A 20,440-nucleotide genomic window follows, 5' to 3' on the forward strand; every position below is an offset into this window, starting at 1 on the left:
GATGAATATTGGCCCACTGAAATCCTCCAAAACCAAAGGCAGCTGCCTGCTTCTACCTTAAACCACAATCAAACCCTCCTGATCATCAAACATGATAAAAGAAAAATACCCTGTGCAAAGGTTAGCAACCTCAAAGGTTGAAGGTGAATAAGCTCATAAAGATGAGGAAGAATCAGTGCAAGAACACTGAAACTCAAGAAGTCAGCATGCCTTCTTTCCTCCAGATGATTACATCAACTGTTCAGCCTGTTCAAGTTTTCAGAACTGGCCAGAGGCTGACATGTCTGCAATGTTACAAGTAGAATTCAGAATGTGGGTAGAAACAAAGTTCACTGAGTGAAAGAAGTATGTCAACATCCAATGCAAGGAGGCCAAAAATCATTGTAAAACATCGCAGGAGCTAACAGGCAATATATCCAGTATAAACAACATTACTGGTGCTCACTTTGGCAGCACATATATTAAAATTGGAATGATTCAGAGAAGATTAGCATGGCCCCTGCTCAAGGAGGACTTAAAAATTCATGAAGCATTGCATATTTGTAGAAAAAATCAATATCGTGAAAATGGCCACACTACCCAAAGTAATTTATAGATTCAATGCTGTCCCCATCAAGCTACCAATGACCTTATTCACAGAACTGGAAAAACCCACCTTAAACTTCATATGGAAGCAAAAGAGAGTGTGGATATCCAAGACAATGCTAAGCACAAAGAACAAAGCCAGAGGCATCATGCTACCCGATTTCAAACTATAATACAAAGCTACAGTAATCAAAACAGCATGGTACTGGTACTAAAACAGAGAAATAGAGTAATGGAACAGAACAGAGGTCCTGGTGGCAATGGCACTCATCTACAACCATCTCATCTTTGACAAACCTGAGAAAGACAAGCAATGGGAAAAGGATTTCTTGTTTAATAATTGTTGTTGGGAAAACAGGCTACCAGTGTCCAGAAAGCAGAAACTGGACCTCTTCCTTTCACCTTACGGTAGAATTACCTCCAGATGGATTAAAGATCTAGACATAAGACCTAATGCCATAAAAAAATCTACACAAAAAATAGGAAAAGCCATACAGGACATAGGTGTAGGCAAGTACTTCATGACTAAAACACCAAAAGCATTGGCAACAAAAAGGAAAATAGACAAATGGGACCTTATTAAACTCCAGAGCTTATGTACAGCAAAAGAAACCATCATTAGAGTGAGCCAGCAACCAGCAGAATGAGAAACAATTATTGCAATCTACCCATCTGACAAATGGCTGATAGCCATAATCTACAAACAATAAAGCAGATTTACAGGGAAAAAAACAAGCAAACCCGTTCAAAAGTGGACAAAGGATATGAACAGACACTTTTGAAAAGAAGATATATCTGAGGCCAATAAACATGTGAAAAAATACTCATCATCACTGGTTATTAGAGAAATCAAAATCACATTGAGATATCACCTCATGCCAGTTAGAATGGTGACCATTAAAAAATCTGGAGACAACAGATACCAGAGAGCATGTGGAGAAATAGGAACACTTTTACAGTGTTGCTAGAAGTACAAATTAGTTGAACCATTGTGGAAGGCAGTGTGGCACTTGCTCAAGGGCCTGGAAATTGTAATTCCATTTGACCCACCAATCCCATTACTGGGTATATACCCTAAGGATTATAAATCATTCTATTATAAAGAAACATGCACACGTATGTTCACAGTGGCACTGTTTACAATGGGAAAGAACTGAAAACAGCCCAAATTTCCAGAGATGATAAACTGGACAAGGAAAATGTGACACACATACACCATGGAATATTATGCAGCCACAAAAAACGATGAGTTTGTGTCCTTTGTAGGGACATGAATCAATCTGGAAACCATCATTCTCAGCAAACTGACAGAAGAACAGAAAATCCAACACTGCATGTTCTCACTCATAGGCAGGTGATGAATAATGAGAACACATGGACACAGGGAGGGGAGCATCACACACTGGGGTCTTTTTGGGGGTGGCCAACAGGGGGACACCAGGGGTTGGGGAGGTCAGGGAGGGATTACCTGAAGAGAAATGCCAGATGTATGTGACTGGATGGAGGCAGGAAACCACATTGCCATGTGTGTATCTATGCAACAATTCTGCATGATCTGCATGTGTACCCTATAACCTGAAGTACAGCTTTTTAAAAAAGAATAAACTGATGTGATAGAGCTGAAAAGCACACTACATGAATTTTATAATGCAGCCACATGGTAATTGTGTGTGATTGCATTATAAAAATTTTTGTAATGTGTGTGGGCACCCAAGGGTGCCCTGTAAGCAGGTATGGCCAGGCTGGGGTCCTGGGAGAGGCAAGCAGACTAAGGAGTGCTGAGGTCAGACCAGCACCATCTCATGTGCAAGACCACCTAGTAGAATAGATCAAGCAAATGTAAGAGTCTCAGAGCTTGAAAACTGGCTTTCTGAAAGAAAAGAGGCAAGAATGGGGGAAAAGAATGAAAAGGAATGAACAAAACCTTTGAGAAATAAAGGATTATGTAAAAAGGTGAAATATATGCCATATTAATGTACCTGAAAGAGATGACAAAAATGTAACCAAATTGGAAAACATATTTCAGAATATCATTCATCAGAATTTCCCCAACTTAGCCAGACAGAACAACATTGAATTCAGGAAATCCAGAGAATCTCATATATGCCACAAGAAGAACACCTCTAAGACACATAATCATCAGGTTCTCCGAGGTCAAAATGAAATAAAAATTGTCAAAGGCAGCTAGGGAGAAAGACAAAGTCACCTACAAAAGGAATCCCTTCAGACAAACAGTGAACCACTCAGCTGAAATCCCACAAGCCAGAAGAGATATTCAACTACTTAAAGAAAAAAATTTCATCCTGGAACTTCAAGTCCAGCAAAACTAAGTGTCATAAGTGAAGGAGAAGTAAGATCATTTTCAGGCAAGCAAATGCTGAGGGAATTCATTACCAGCAGATCTATCTTACAAGAGCTCCTGAAAGTAGAATTTAATATGGAAAGAAAAGATCATCACCAGCCACTACAAAAATGCACTGAATTACACAGACCAGTGATGCTAAAAAACCAACCACGTATGCAAGTCTGTGAAGTTATCAATTAGGAGCGTGATGACAGGATCAAATCCTTACATATCATTGCTAACTTTAAATGTAAATGGGCTAAATGCTCCAATTGAAAGACAAAGGGCAGCAAGATAGATAAAGAGCCAAGACTCATTTGAGTATGCTGTCTTTAAGAGACCCATCTCACATGAACTCCCACACATAGGCTCAAAATGAATGGAGAAAAATCCTTCAAGTAAATGGGAAACAGAAAAAAGCAGGTGTTGCAATCCTGGTTTCTGACAAAACAGGCAATACGAATACAGATAAAAAGAGAAGGACATGGGCCCGGCGCGGTGGCTCAAGCCTGTAATTCCAGCACTTCGGGAGGCCGAGGCGGGTGGATCATGAGGTCAAGAGTACAAGCCAATCCTGGCCAACATGGTGAAACCCCATCTCTACTAAAAAAAATAAATAAATAAATAAAAAAAAATTAACTGAGCGTGGTGACATGAGACTGTAGTCCCAGCTACCTAGGAGGCTGAGGCAGGAGAATTGCTTGAACCCAGGACACAGAGGTTGCAGTGAGTTGAGATTCCACCACTGCACTCCAGTCTGGTGCCTGGCAACAGAGCGAGACTCTACCTCAGAAGAAAAAAAAAAAAAAAAAAGAGAAGGACATTACCAATGTGGCCCTGACCTTTAATAAATGTCATTATTGCTTGATACCAACCTGGGCTATCCTTATTGTTCAAACCAATAGGATAGATGATTTGCTGAGGTTTGGGAGCTTCTGCCCTCTGGAGCGTCCCAGATCTCCCAAAATTTGGTTCAGAGCTAAGGCTGATTTTGCTTTACAGCTCCTTTTATGAAGTTTTTCTCATTTCTGGTAAGGAAGACAAGTTGTTCTGCTTCCATGATGGTGGAGAGCAGGCACTTCGTTTCTTGAGTTTCAGCTTGCTTCTAGCAGGAAATGTGGGTGTGAATTTTTTCCTACTTCTAAGATGGTAGAGAATAGTCATCAGCCTGAGCCTTATTTCCAAGTAAGTGGCTAAATTAGAGATTTGTCTTAAAATTTTTCCTTAATGACTAAAAGTTAAGATTACCAACCACTTAGTTTTAATTTCTCCTTAACATTATAATACTCAGTAATCATATTTATTGTACATTTTTTTATTTTCTTCACTTTTTTATTTATGTTTGGGATTTTGTTGTTATTTCACTTTTCTTTAATCAATTATGACTATATCTTTCTGACTTGGTCAAATCCAAGGGAATATTCAAATTTTAGGAAGCAAGTCATCTGAATTGGCTAAAACTCTAGAAGCTGCCAAGTACGTATTTTCTCATTCGCAGAAATTTCTTCTTTTTTTTTAACCTAGTTAAAAAAATTTTCTGTCACATTAGGCCATCTTTTACCAGCCAAGGCCAGACGGAAGGAGCACTGGTGACCTTCCAATCCTAAGATTCTGCCCTGTTCCCTACAGCAACCTGAGTTTGGTTCCTAAGTCTAGTTCTTTCTGGTTTGGTATTTGTTACTTTTAAAATATCAGCAGTTTTTCCCAGCTATGATGTCGTAGTAAGAGATTCAAAAGGATTTCCTTTAAGAGCTTCATAATTAAAAGCAGATTGGGGACAAGAGATCCAAGATGGCTGATCACTAGCAGCTCGGGATTGTAGCTCCCAGTGAAAGTGCAAAGAACGAGAGGACACCACACCGTCACATGAATTCTTGTTGCTCACGCACCAGGAGATTCCCAGTGGAGGAGCCCCACGGGTCGCTATCGCGACTCTTGTGACCGGCGAGGCGGTTTTGCCGGTGCCTCAGAGCGTCAGTTCTTGGTGCAGAGTCAGAAAAGCACCATCAATCTTAACACTGCTGATTTAGTCAGCGCAGTGGGTTGCTCAGATTTTGGCATTGAGAATCAGTAAGTTGGCCATTCACTCAGAAACCCAATTACAAAGACGGTAAATACAAAGACCACAGATGGATAAATTTATATCGAAGGGAAGAAAACAGCCAAAAAAGGCTGAGAATACCCAAGATCAGAACACCTCTCCCTCAGCAGGGGATCCCAGTTCCTCATCAGCAACGGAACAAGGCTTGATGGAGAACGAGTGTGTTCCAATTACAGAAGCAGGCTTCAAAATGTGGATAATGAGAAACTTCTGTGAATTAAAAGAACTTGTTCTAACTCAATCTAAAGAAACAAAGAACTTTAAAAAAAGGTTTGACGAAATCTTAACAAGAATACACAATTTAGAGAGGAATATAAGTGAGTTGATGGAGCCGAAAAACACAATATGAGAACTACGTGAAGTATGCACAAGTTTTAACAGCCGAATTGATCAAGCAGAAGAAAGGATATCAGAGGTCGAAGACCAACTCAATGAAATAAAACAAGAAGACAAGATTAGAGTAAAAAGGATAAAGTCGAATGAACAAAGTCTTCAAGAATTATGAGACTATGTGAAAAGACCTAATCTACGCTTGATAGGTGTACCTGAATGTGACGAAGAGAATGAATCCAAGCTGGAAAATATGCTTCAGGATATTATTCAGGAAAATTTTTCCAACCTAGTAAGGCAGGATAATATTCAACTCCAGGTAATACGAGAACACCACAAAGATATTCCTCAAGAAGGGCAACTCCAAGGCACATAGTCATCAGATTCACCAGGGTTGAAATGAAGGAGAAAATACTAAGGGCAGCCAGAGAGAAAGGTCAGGTTACCCACAAAGGGAAGCCTATCAGACTTACAGCAGATCTCTCAGCAGAAACCCTATAAGCCGGAAGAGAGTGGGGACCAATATTCAACATCCTTAAAGAAAAGAACTTTCAACCAAGAATTTCACATCCAGCCAACCTAAGCTTCATAAGTGAAGGAAAAATAAAGTTTTTTCTGAATAAACAAGGCACTCAGAGATTTCATCACCACTAGACCTGCTTTACAAGAGCTTCTGAAAGAACCACTACACATAGAAAGGAACAAACAGTATCAGCCTTTCTAAAAAATACTAAAAAGAGCATCAATAAAATGAAGAATTTACATCAACTAATGGGCAAAATAGCCAGCTAATATTAAATGACAGTATTAAACTCACATATGTCATTATTAATTCTAAATTTAAATCGACTAAATCCCCCAATCCAAAGACAGCCAGCCAATTTGAATAGAAAACTAAAACCCATCAGTATGCTGCATCCAGACCCATCTCACATTCAAGGATACACAAAGACTCAAAACAAGGGATGGAGAAAGATTTACCAACCAAACAGAGAGCAAAAATAAATAAATAAAAAGCAGAAGTTAAAATTTTTGCCTCTGACAAAATAGTCGTTAAAGCAACAAAGATCAAAAGAAGCAAAGAAGGACATTATACAATGATAAAAGGATCAATGCAACAACAAGAAGAGCTAAAGATCCTAAATATATACGCACCCAATACAGGAATACCCAGACATACAAGACTAATAAAGAGACTTAGACTCACACACAATAATAGTGGGAGACTTCAACACTATTATTAGACACATCAATGAGACAGAAAATTAACAACGATATCCAGGACTTGAACTCAGATCTGGAACACGTAAGCATAATTAACATTTATAGAACTCTTCACTTTAAATACACAAAATATACACTCTTATCAGTACCACATCATATCAACTTACAAGTTTAAACGAAATGTTGGTTGGCTCCTTGTTTGTTATTCTGTTCCCTCATTTTCTTTTATGTCTCCATTATAGGACAATTGTAGGCATACCCATATTTAGATTGCATTCTAGCCTGGGCAATAAAGCAATACCCCCATCCTCTCTCCCTCTTCCTGTTTCTCTTTCTTCCTCTTCTTTATGCTTTTTCTTAAAAAAAAAAAAAAAAAAAAAAAGTAGCTGGGCACGGTGGCTCAAGCCTGTAACCCCAGCACTTTGGGAGGCCGAGGCGGGTGGATCACGAGAAAAAAAAAAAAAAAAGCAGATTTCTTATTCTTATTATTATTATGCTTTAAATTCTGTGGTACATGTGCATGTTTGTTACATGGGTATACACATACCATGGGGGCTTCTTGCACCCATCAACCCATGATCTACCTTAGGTATTTCTCCTAATGCTATTCCTCTCCTAGGCCCAACCGCAACAGGCCCCGGTGTGTGATATTTTCCTCCCTGTGTCTATGTACTCTCACTGTTCAACTCCCACTTATGAGTGAGAACATGTGGTGTTTGGTTTTCTGTTCTTGTGTCAGTTTGCTGAGAATGATGGTTTCTAGCTTCATCCATGTCCCTCAGAAGGGCACAAACTCACCCTTTTTCATGGCTCTATAATATTTCATGGTGTATATGTGCCACATTTTCTTCATCCAGTTTATTATTGATGGACATTTGGGTTGGTTCCAAGTTTTTGCTGTTGTGAACAGTGCCACAGTAAACATACATGTGCATATGTCTTTGTGGTAGAATGATTTATAATCCTGTGGTTATATACCCAGTAATGGGATTGCTGGGTCCAATGGCATTTCTATTTCTAGATTGTTGAGGAATCACCACACTGTCTTCCACAATGGTTGAACTAATTTACACTCCCACCAACAGTGTAAAAGAGTTCCTATATCTCTACATCCTCTCCAGCATCTGTTGTTTTCTGATGTTTTAAATGATTGTTTTTCTGAAATGACAAGTGATGATGAACTTTTCATTATATGTTTGTTGGCTTCATAAATGTCTTCTTTAGAGGAGTGTCTGTTTATATTCTTTGCCTACTTTTTGATGGAGTTGGTTTTTTTCTGGTAAACTTAAGTTCTGTATAGATTCTGCATATTAGTCCTTTGTCAGATGGATAGATTGCAAAAATTTTCTCCCACTCTGTGGGTTGCCCATTCACTTCGATGATAGTTGTGTTTTGTTTCATTTTAGTTTTCTGTGAAGAAGCTTTTTAGTTTATTTAGATCTCATTTGTCAATTTTGACATTTGTTGCCATTGCTTTTGGTGTTTTAGTCATGAAGTCTTTGCCTATGCCTATGTTCTGAATGGTATTGCCTAGGTTTTTTCTAGGGTTTTTATCATTTTAGGTCTTCTCTTTTAGTCTTTTATCCATCTTGTGTTAATTTTTGTATAAGGTGTAATTAAGGGGTCCAGTTTCAGTTTTCTGCATATGGCTACCCAGTTTTCCCAACACCTTTTATTAAATAGGTAATCCATTCCCGATTGTTTTTTTGGTCTAGTTTGTCAAAGTTCAGATGGTTGTAGATGTGTGGCATTATTTTTGAGGGCTCTGTCCCATTCCATTGCTCTATATATCTGTGTTGGTTCCAGTACCATGCTGTTTTGGTTACTGTAGTTTGGTAGTATAGTTTGAAGTCAGGTAGCATGATGTCTCCAGTGATGTCCTGTTTGCTTTGCTATGCGGGCTCTTTTTTCATCCCATATGAAATTAAAGGCAGTTTTTGGCAATTCTGTAAAGAAAGTCACTGGTAGCTTGATGGGAATAGCATTGAATCTATGAATTAGTTTGAACCATGGGGCTATTTTTATAATGCTGATTTTTTTGTATCCATGAGCATGGATTTTTAAAATGTGTTTGTGACCTCTCTTATTTCTTTGAGCAATGGTTTGTAGTTCTCCTTTAAGAAGAACTTTGAGTATGGACCCAGGAAGGACAAGGCAGCGGTCTTGGTTCTCCGTGAGTCCATGCTTAACGTTGAACTTATATCCCTTTAAATACCAGCTGTTTCTCCAATTTAAGTTCATAGTAGTTGTAACTGATGGGTTGCCATAGGTTGTAGCTTGACTTATACCATGGAATTCATTCAAATTGCATATATAAACAGTTTCAGTATTGGCTGATTTAGAATGACAGTCTGACAAAATGTTTTCTTGGTATTCAATTAAGTTTTCTTCTACTTGGGTAGGAGTTTTAAAAACAAGTAAGTCTTTTCATTAAAATTCCAGGAAATCTTACACAGTCCTTAAACTATTTGGGATTATTTGACAAATGATGTGATTCTAAAGTTTCCAGAAATCAGTATTCAAGAGCTCTTTTTCATGGTCTTTCCATTATTTCAGGAACCTTCTAAAAGACACCATATTCTAGGACATTTTATGCTTGTGAAGTTTTCAGAAACTGCATCAGTATTAAGCAGTTAAATGTGGAAATGATGTTAAATAGTTATAGTTACATGATTGACAAGAAAATTTGTTCATTTCTGTGGTCTACAGTTTATCATGGAAACAATATAATTGATAGCATATATTTTGACGTATTACAATTTTAGGAATTTCATACAATTTTCAAACGTATATGAACATTGATTACAATATAATCTGAAAAAGGTAAAATATTTCTTATTTTGACAGTGCTCCTTATGTAAAAATATGTCAAGTAATTCCATATATTTCTCTTTTCGATTTTTCAGTGCCCTCTTTTGCATTCCAAATTAAGAAGTCAAAAAGACTTAATTTTGAAGATAAAATTGGATTTGGGGAAGTGTATCAAATATATTAATATTGATATAAATATACTAAAGGCCTAAAACACTTGATATAAAATGGAATGCCAGGTCACAGTAAGTCATTCATTTAACCAAAATGGTAACTCAAAAAATGTTTAAGGGCAAAAGCCTTTACTCATTGATAGAAGACTCAGCTTTTCAAGCAATGTGCGTCTTTCCCTTCTTTTTCCTGTAATTTGTTTGAGGAGAGACAGAAATATTTTTTATTCTTTAATATTATGTTAAAATCATATTCAAGAAAGAAAGCCAAATTTCTCTCTTGCATTAGTGTACTGTTAATGTCAACTCAAATTTTTAATAAAACCTTAAAGATGAATTCATCCAGTCTTCATCAGTTTGACTATAAGTTGAAATTCTTATAAGCTTTTGATAACCTTTTACAAATTTGTATTAAACAAAATTATTGCTCTAAGAAAACCCTGTTGTGTTTTTATTCCAATGTTCAATTTATGGAAAAACTGAACAATACTCCTTTAAATTTAGCCAGTGTGTTCACACGGTGTTTCTTTTACAAGATGACTAGTTCACAAACCTTCCACAACTTGCTCAAACCTTTAGCTTCATTCTATTTAAGTCAAAACACTTTTTAACCTTCTGTACTAAGCAAAATTTACATTCCAATGTCTTATAATGTTTTACTGAAAGCACATTTCATTTTTTCCACAAAGCTTCCATGTAAAACTTTTTCATTAGTTTCAATTACATGTTACTATGTTAGCTCTTAGCAATTTTTTTTTTTTTTTTTTTTTTTTTTTTTTTTTTTTTTTTTTTTTTTTTGTGAAACACCTGGCAGGTAAGTGATTTTAATTTTGTACTAAGTATGAAGCCTAGGACACCAGACACAAGTGCATGTAAAGTCTGACTTTTTCAAGCATAGCCAGGGAGCACGGCTAACTCCACATGTTCCCAGACCTTACCTAGAATCTAGTGACTCCAAAGCAGGTAAGTTGAGCAAATTTTAAAAGTCGAAAAAAGCAGTGTATTACTTTAAAGCATTTTACAAACCTAATATCTGACCTGCCTAATTTAGAGCTAATGTCTTTATTTTACCAATAAACTTTAAACCTGTCTTTATTTCTCAAATATTACTAAAGTCATGTGAAGTAAAAGGTACTAGAGTTCTTATTCTTCTGAAAGAATTAATTTGATTTAAACATTTATTATTTTAAAGCCAATTAAAGTCCTTTTTTATTTATATACATCACCCACAACACAGAAAAATACACAGAATAGATCCAGTAGTCGTAAGATTTTTCATTTGCCAGTTTTTGGTTTTCTTTTTTCCTTTTTTTTTCTTACATTGAACTGATGATATTCATATACATAGATTGCCATCAAATGTTTCAATTTAACAGGAGATTATAGAACACACTTTAACAGTATTCTAATTTGAAGAAAATATATATTTAGGTAAGGATTCATAGCATTTATCTTTTATATCACTTTTAATTTAGCATTTGTGTACTGTAACATTTCTATATATAATATTTTATGTATGTTACTCATATTTGTAAAGATTACACATATCTCAGAGGTGAAGACTGTAAATATTAAATGTATTCATTCTCCTATCTTCTGAAGCACTTAAGTCAGAGGAACTAAATTATTCATTCTAATTTGACAACTCACTATCTTGTAACATATTATAATGCTTAGAAGAGCTCAGTAAAACAAATCTCTAGTTACCTTGAAATTGTTTGTTTTTAATACTTCATTAGGAAATAAATTCCAGTTCAAATTTTTTAAATTATGCCCCTTGTTCTTCCATATCTTTCCAACATAGGATTAGAAAGACTTTCTTTATAAGACGAGACTCAGGAAATTAGTACCCAATGTTGAAATTGGCTCTCAGGAAAGCTTCCAGAGAGGAAGTCTTCTAGTTGGGGACTGATAATCCTCATTTTTATTACTGTACACTGTTACTTCCCTGAAAGTAAGGGAGAATCCTTGGGGATTGTGATCTATCTCTCTTCACTTTTCCTGATTTCCCTTCCCATGGTCAGGAATTTTTATTTATTTATTTATTTATTTATTTATTTATTTATTTATTTTGTAATTAAGTTCTGAAGTGCATGTGCAGATCTTGCAGGATTGATGCATAGGTAAACACATGTCATGGTGGTTTGCTGCCTGCATCCCCTCATCACCTACATGAGGCACTTCTCCCAATGTTCTTGTGCTGTGTTTTTCAGCTCCGTGAAGTCATTTATGTTCTTCTCTAAGCTGATTATTCTAGTTAGCATTTCATCTAACCTTTTTTCAAGGTTTTTAGCTTCTTTGCATTAGGTTAGAACATGTTCCTTTATCTCAGAGAAGTTTGTTATTACACATCTTCTGAAGCCTGCTTCTGTCAATTAATCAAATTCATTCTCCATCCAGTTTTGTTCCCTTGCTGGTTAGGAGTTGTGATCCCTTGGAGGAGGAGAGTCATTCTGGTCTGTGGCGATTTCATTTTTTGTGTGTTTTTTTCTTCCATACTTTGTGGATTTTTCTACATTTGGTCTTTGAAGTTTGTGACTTTTGGATGGGATCTCTGAGTGGACATGCCTTCTGTTGATGTTGAAGCTACTTCTTTCTCTTTTTTTTTTTTTTCAGTTTTTCTTCCAACAGGCCTCTCTGCTATAGAACTACTGGTGGTCCACTGGAGAGTGTGTTTGCCTGGGAATCCCCTGTGGTGCTGCAGAACAGCAAAGATTGCTGCCTGTTCTTTCCTCTTGTAGCTTCATCCCAGAAGGGTACCCACCAGATATCAGCCAGAGCTCTCCTGTATGAGGTATCTTTTTGGATATATGGGGGTCAGTGAGTCACTTGAGGAGTCAGTCTCTCCCTTATCTGAGCTCAAGTGTTGGGCTGGGAGCTTCATTGCTCCGTTGAAAGCTGCTGGGCAGGGACGTTTAAGTCTGCTGCAGCAGAACTCACAGTTACCCCTTTCCCAGGTGCTCTGTTCCTGGAAGGTGATGTTTTATTTGTAAGTCTCTGATGTGCTGCTGCCTTTTTGTGTCAGAGGTGTCCTGCTCAGCAAGGAGGGAGCCTAGTCGCAATCTGCCTGTAGAGGCACTGCTGAGCTGCTGTGGGCTCAGTCCAGATGCTGTGTAAACTTTGCTTTTGTTTACACAGGTAAGGTTAGAACTGCCTCGGCATCGGCGGATGCCCTTTCCCCCACTGAGCTCCATCATCCCGGGTTGAGCTCAAACTGTTCTGCTGACTGCAAAACTGTCATGCCAGTGGGCTTCAGTTGGCTGGTCTTTGTTGTGGGACACCTGCCACTCAAGGTCACTTGGCTCCCTGCCTTCAGCTCCCCTTTTTTCTGGGGAGTGGGAGGCTCTGTCTTGCAGGCGTTCCAGGTGCCAGCCAAAACGGCCACTGAGATTTGTGCTGAAAACTCATGTCACTGGCTGAAGTGGCCTCTCAGATTTGTGCTGGTCAGCCACAGCGCTTGTTGGCCCAGCTAAAATCTCCTGGTGTGGGATATAAAGACCATGGGAGAAGTGCAGTATCTGAACTGAAGTGCAGGAGTGGCTTTAGAAGTTCCCCAATGGCCTCTGTTGGGTAGGAGGGACATCCTCCAGCCAGTTGCACTTCCCAGGTGAGTCAGTGCTCCACCCTGCCTCAGTTTGCCCCCCTTAGGCTATGCCCACTGTGCAAGCAGTTCCATTGAGGTGAACCTGGTACCTCGGTTGGAAATGTCGAGGTCACTTGCCTTCTGCATTGTTCTCACTGGGAACTGTGCTCCAGAGCAGTTCCTATTCTGCCATCTTGGCAGAAGTATGGAAGCTTCTAAAGAAGCTTTAAGTGCTAGTAAATATAGATTAAATGAATGAATGATAGATAAGCAAAAGAATTCAAGAAAGAAGGCAGAAGGAAAAAGGAAGAAGAGACAGAAGAAAATGGAGGAGACCAGTGTGGGGGGGGGAGGAGAAGAGAGAGAACTAATGGCTGTCATAATTTTATTTTAAAAACATTATCTACAATAATCAATATCACCCAATAGAAAAGTGTTATTTAAGGGGAACACTCAACCCATCAGCAATGAAAAGCAGCTAGTTCACTGAAATTGATATTCCATATCATCATCTAAGTCAAATATATTTTATTAATAATATTTGATTGATGAGAGAAGTAGCTTTTCTGTTTCTATTTTGGAGAGATAATCAAAACAAATGCCAGTGTTTACTATCCTTTCAAGCCATGTCCTCATATGTTTTAATTTTAGTGGGATAAGGGAAAAATGACTGTGGATAGTGACATTCCTCATTACTGTGACAACAGTCTCTCAAAGTTCTCACAGCACAATAATATAGTTTTACAGACCCATTTATCAAATACTTTCACCCGAAATTGAGAAAATATTTAAGGAGAATGAAACCAACTGGTGATTCTATTTTCATCATTTTTTAAGAATTTTTTTTAAATTTTACTTTAAGTGCATAGTATATCTGGCATTTCTCCCCAAGTTATCCTTCCGCACCCTCCACTCCCTGGCCACCATCCACTGTCCCTCTCCTAACCCCCACAACTGCCCCCAGTGTGTGATGCTTTTCTCCCTGAGTTCACGTGTTCTCATTGTTCCACACCCACCTATGAGTGAGAACATGTGGTGTTTGGCTTTCTGTTCTTGTGTCAGTTTCCTGAGAATGATGGTTTCCAGATTCATCCAAGTTCCTGTGAAGGACACGAACTCATCGTTTTTTATGGCTGCTTACTATTCCATGGTGTATATGTACCACATTTTCTTTGTCCAGTCTATCATTGATGGGCATTTGGGTTGGTTCCAGGTCTTTGCTATTGTACACAGAACTGCAATGAACATATGTGTGCATGTGTCTTTATAGTAGAACAATTTATAGTTCTTTAGGTATATACCCAATAATGGGATTGCTGGGTAAAATGGAATTTCTATTTCTAGAAATAGAAATCGCCAGACTGCCTTCAACAATGGTTGAACTAATTTACACTCCCCCAACTGTGTAAGAGTGTTCCTATTTGTCCACATTCTCTCCAGTATCTGTTGTCTCTAGATTTTTTCGATGATCGTCATTCTAAATGGCATGAGATGATATCTCAATGTAGTTTTAGTTTGCATTTCTGAAATGACCACTGATGATGAGCATTTTTTCATGTTTCTTGGCCTCATACATGTCTTCTTTTGAAAAGTGTCTGCTCATATCCTTTTCCCACTTTTACATGGGGTTGTTTGTTTTTTTTCTTGTACATCTATTTTAGTTCCTTGTAGATTCTGGATATTAGCCCTTTGTCAGATGGGTAGACCACAAACATTTTTTCCCATTCTCTTGGTTGCTGATTCACTCTAATGGTGATCCTTTTGCTGTACAGAAGCTGTGGAGGTTAATTAGATCACATTTGTCTATCTTGGCTTTTATTGCTATTGCTTTTGGTGTTTTAGTTAGGAAGTCCATGCCTATGCCTATGTCCTGTATGGTTTTGCCTACATTTTCTTCTAGAGTTTTTATGGTGTTAGGTTTTATGTTTAAATATTTGATCCATCTGGAGTTAATTTCAGTGTAAGGTGACAGGTAGGGGTCCAGTTTCTGCTTTCAGCATATTGCTAGCGAGTTTTCCGGACACACTTTATGAAACATGGAGTCCTTTCCTCATTGGTTGTTTTGCCAGGTTTGTCAAAGATCAGATGGTTGTAGATGTGTGGTGTTTTTTCTGGGGTCTCTATTTTGTTCCATTGGTCTATGTCTCTGTTTTGGTACCAGTACCATGCTGTTTTGATACCAGTACCATGCTGTTTTGATTACTATAGCCTTGTAGTATAGTTTGAAGTCTGGCAATGTGATGTCCCTGGCTTTGTTCTTTCTGCTTAGAATTGTCTTGGCTATGTGGGATCTCTTGTGATTCTATATGAAGTAGAAAGTGTTTTTTTTTTTCAGTTCTGTGAAGAAGTTCATTGGTAGCTTGATGGGGATAGCATGGAATCTATAATTACTTTGGGCAGTATGGCCATTTTCATGATACTGATTCTTCCTAACCCTGAGCATGGAATATTTCTCCATCTGTTTGTGTCCTCTGTTATTTTGTTGAGCAGTGATTTATAGGTCTCCTTGAAGAGGTCCTTTACATCCTTTTTTAGTTGTATTCCTTGGTATTTTATTCTCTTTGTAGCAGTTGTGAATGGGAGTTTACTCTTAATTTGGCTCTCTGTTTGTCTGTTGGTATATAGGAATGCCTGTGACTTCTACACAATTATTTTGTATCCTGAGACTTTGCTGAAGTTGCTTATCAGTTTCAGAAGATTTTGGACTGAGACCATGGTCTTCTAAATATACAATCATGTCATCTGCAAATAGAGACACTATGACTTCCTTATTTCATAATCGATTACCCTGTATTTCTATTTCTTGGCTGATTGCTCTGGCTAGAATATCCAATAATATGTTGAATAGGAGTGGTGAGAGAGGGCATCCTTGTCCAGTGCCTGATTTCAAAGGAATTCTTCCAGCTTTTGCCCGTTCAGTATGATATTGAACTGAACAAGCTGTACGCTTGTCATACATAGCTTTTATCATTTTATGCTAAATTCCGCCAGTACCTAGTTTATTGAGAGTTTTTACCATGAAGCCATGTTGAATTTCATCAAAGACCTTCTCTGCATCTATTGAGATAATCATGTGGTTTTGGACTTTGGTTCCTTTATGTGATGGACTACATTTATGGATTTGCATACGTTCAACCAGCCTTGCATTCCTGGGGTGAAGCCTACTTGTTCGTGACAGATAAGCTTCTAGATGTGCTGTTGCAGTCAGTTTGCCAGTATTTTATTGAAGATTTTTTCATCGATATTCATCATGGAGATTGGGCTGAAGTTTTCTTTTTTAGTTGAGTCTCTGCCCGGTTTTGGTATCAGGATGATGTTGGTCTCACAAAATGAGTTAGGGAGGATTCTCTCTCTTCGTATGGATTGATAGTTTCAGAAGGAATGAAACCAGCTTCTTTTTGTATTTCTGGTAGAATTCATCTGTGAACCCTCTGGACCTGGACTTTGTTTGGTTGGTAGGCTATTGATTCCTGCCTCTACTTCAGCCCTTGTTATTGATCTACTCAGGGTTTCAACTTCCTCCTGGTTTCGTCTTGGTAGAGTACAAATGTCGAGGAATTTATTCATTTCATCCAGGTTTACTGGTTTATATGCATAAAGTTATTTGTAGTAATCTCTGATTGTAGTTTGTATTTCTGTGGAGTCAGTGATGATATCCCCTTTATCGTTTTCTATTGCATCTATTTCATTCTTCTCCCTTTTCTTTTTTATTAATCTGGCTAGGGCTCTGTCTATTTTGTTGATCTCCTCAAAAAATCTGCTCCTGGACTTATTGATTTTATGAAGGGCTTTTTGTGTCTCTGTCTCCTTCAGTTCTGTTCTGATCTTAGTTAATTCTTGTCTTCTGCTAGCTTTTGAGATTTTTTTGACCTTTCTCTTCTAGCTCTTTTAATTTTTACAATAGAGTGTCAATTTTAGATCTTTCCTTGCTTCTCTAGTTGGCATTTATTACTATAAATTGCCTTCTCGACACTGCTTTAAAAGTGTCCCGGAGATTCTGGCACGTTGTGTCTTTGTTCTCATTTGTTTCAAAGAACATCTTTCTTTCTGCCTTCATTTCATTGTTTATCCAGTCGACATTCAGGAGCCAGTTGTTCTATTTTCATGAAGTTCTGCAGTTCTGAGTTAGTTTCTTAATTCTGAGTTCTAATTTGATTGCATATGGTCTGAGAGACGGTTATGATTTCATTTGTTTTGCATTTACTTAGGAGTGATTTATTTTAAATTATGTGGTCAGTTTTAGAGTAGGTGCTGTGTGGTGCTGATCAGAATGTATATTCTATGGATTTGGGTTGGATATTTCTGTAGATGTCTATTAGGTCTGCTTGGTCCAGATCTGAGTTCATGTCCTGGACCTCCTTCTTAATTTTCTGTCTCAATGATATGTCCAACAGTGACAATGGAGTGTTAAAGTCTCCCACTATTATTATGTGGGAGTCTAAGTCTCTTTGTAAGTCATTAAGAACTTGCATTATGTTCCTCGGTGCTACCCTGGTGCTCCTGTATTGAGTGCATAAATATTTAGGATCGTTAGCTCTTCTTGTTGCATTGATCCTTTTACCTTTATGTAATGCCCTTCTTTGTGTCTTTTGATCTTTGTTGTTTTAAAGTCCATTTTATCAGAGACTAGGATTGCAGCTCCTGCTTTTTATTTGCTCTCAATTTGCTTGACACGTCTTTCTGCATCCCTTTATTTTTAGCCTACATGTGTCCTTGCACAAGTGATGGGTTTCCTGAATACAGCACACTGATGGGTTTTGACATTTTATGCAATCAGATGGTCTATGTCTTTTAATTGGGTCATTTAGTCCACTTACATTTAAGGATAATTTTGTTATGTGTGAAATGGATACTGCCATTTTGACGCTATCAGGCTGTTTTGTCCTTTAGTTGACACATTGTCTTCATTGTGTCGATGGTCTTTACCATTTGGTCCATTTTTGGAGTGGCTGTTACTGATTGTTCCTTTCCTTGATTAGTGCTCCTTTCAGGAGCTCTCGTAAGGCAGGCCTGGTGGTGAGAAAATCTCTCAGTAATTGCTTGTCCATAAAGGATTTTCTTTCTCCTTCGAATGTGAAGCTTAATTTGGTTGGATATTAAATTCTAGGTTGACAGTTCTTTTCTCTAAGGATGTTGAATATTGGCCCCCACTCTCTTCTGGCTTGTAGGTTTTGTGTGGAGAGATCCACTGTGAGTCTGGTGGGCTTTCCTTTGAGGGTAACCCGACTTTCTCTTTTGCTGCCCTCAGCATTTTTTCCTTCATTTCGACCCTGGTGAATCTGACGATTATGTGTCTTGGGGTTGCTCTTCTTGAGGTATATCTTTGTGGTGTTCTCCATACTTCCTGGACTTGAATAGTGGCCTGCCTTGCTGGGTTGGGAAATTCTCCTGGATAATATCCTGAAGAGTGTTTTCCAGCTTGCATTCATTCTTTCTGTACACTGAGGTGTGCCTATCAAATGTAGATTGGGTCTTTTCACATAATCTCGTATTTCTTGGAGGCTTTGTTCATTTCTTTTCACTCTTTCCTCTCTATTCTTGCCTTCTTATTTTACTTCATTGCATTGATTTTCAATCTCTGATACTTTTTCTTCTGCTTGGTCAGTTCTGCCTTTGAAACTTGTGTATGCTTCATGAAGTAGTTGTGGTGTGTTTTTCAGCTCCATCAAGTCGTTTCTATTCTTCTCTAATCTATTTATTCTAATCAGTATATCATCTAACCTTTTTTCTAGGTTCTTAGTTTCTTTACATTGGGTTAGCACGTGTTCTTTTAGCTCTGAGAAGTTTGTTATTACCCACCTTCTGAAGCCGATTTCTGTCAGTTCATCAGATTCATTCTCCATCTATCTTTGATCCTTAGCTGGTGAGGAGTTATGATCCCTTGGATGAGAAGAAGTCTTCTGGTTTTTGGTGTTTTCTTCCTTTTTGCGCTGGTTTCTTCCCATCTTAGTGGCTTTATCTACCTGTGGTCTTTGTACTTGGTGACTTTCAGGTGGGGTCTCTAAATGGATGCCCTTTTTATTGATGTTGAAGCTATTTCTTTCCACTTAGTTTTCCTACTAACAGTCAGGCCCCTCTGCTGCAGGATCACTGGAGGTGCTGTCAAGATCCCACTCACCTGGAGATCACCCATGGGGCTGCAGAACAGCAAGGGTTGCTGCCAGTTTCTGCCTCCGCTATCCTCATACCAGAATGGTATCCACCAGATGTTGGCCTGAGCTTTCCTTTATGAGGTGTCTTTTTGTGTATATGGGGCTCAGAGAATTGCTTGAGGAGACATTCTGTCCCTTATAAGAGCTCAAGTGCTGTGCTGGGAGTTCTGTTGTTTTGTACAGAGCTGCTGAGCTGGTACCTTTAACTCTGCTGCAGCTGAACTCATAACCTGCTGTTTTCCCAGGTACTCTGTCCTAGGAAGGTCAGCCTTATTTATAAGTTCCTGCCATGCTGCTGCCTTTTTTCTTAGATGCCCTGCCTGGCACAAAGTAGTCTGCATTGGTAGTGGCAGACTGCCTTGGTATTGGGGGATGCCCTTCCCCCCACGAAGTTGGGCCATCCCAGTTCCAGCTGCGCTTTTTGTGAAACTCTTAATCCAGAGTGTTTCAGATTTCTTGTCTCGTGGGTGTGGTACCCATCAAGCCAGATCACATCACCTGGTTTCCTGTCTCAGCCCCCTCCCTTTCAGTTTAATGGACAGCTCTGTCTCCCAGGCATTCCAGGCACCAGTTGAAATGGCCACCCAAACTTTTGTGAGTTTCTTTGTCCTGATGCATCCCTGACTGAAACTGCTGAAATGAAAACTCATGGCACTTTTATGCTCAGGAATCTCCTTGTCTGTTGGCAGTGAAAACTTCTTTGGAAATGTAGTGAGCACTCACTCTCTGCACTGTTCTTGCTGGTAACTACATTCCGAAGATGTTCCTATTCAGGCATCTTGGATCTTCCTTAATCTTATGATTTCTAAGAAAAACTCTATAAGTCCTATCTTATTTATTATTAATATTTTGAATTAAAGGTTTCTTTTGTATTATGTGTTTACACCACAGACGTAACGGTGATTTTCTGGAGGATCACTAGAACTAGCATCAGACAACATAGGGAAAATTCTTCACAATATACTATATACATCTGTGTGTATTACACACATGTACAGGTAAATACACACACACACATATATACACACCTATATACATACACACACACACAAACACACACACACACACACACACACGTTTATTTTGAAACAGAGTCTGACACAGTCTGTCACCCAGGTTGGAGTGCAATGGCATGATCTC

At 38.3% G+C, this 20,440-nt stretch overlaps 1 non-coding gene across 1 annotated transcript; it reads left to right on the top strand.

Moving 5' to 3' along the window:
- The first annotated feature begins 437 nt into the window (after positions 1-437).
- LOC141583127 (U6 spliceosomal RNA) lies at positions 438-544 on the top strand. Its single transcript, XR_012515868.1, has one exon. It is a non-coding gene; the product is annotated as a U6 spliceosomal RNA (small nuclear RNA).
- The last annotated feature ends 19,896 nt before the right edge of the window (positions 545-20,440 follow it).

Source organism: Saimiri boliviensis (assembly GCF_048565385.1).
Source record: "Saimiri boliviensis isolate mSaiBol1 chromosome 3 unlocalized genomic scaffold, mSaiBol1.pri SUPER_3_unloc_3, whole genome shotgun sequence".
Taxonomy (NCBI): Eukaryota; Metazoa; Chordata; class Mammalia; order Primates; family Cebidae; genus Saimiri; species Saimiri boliviensis.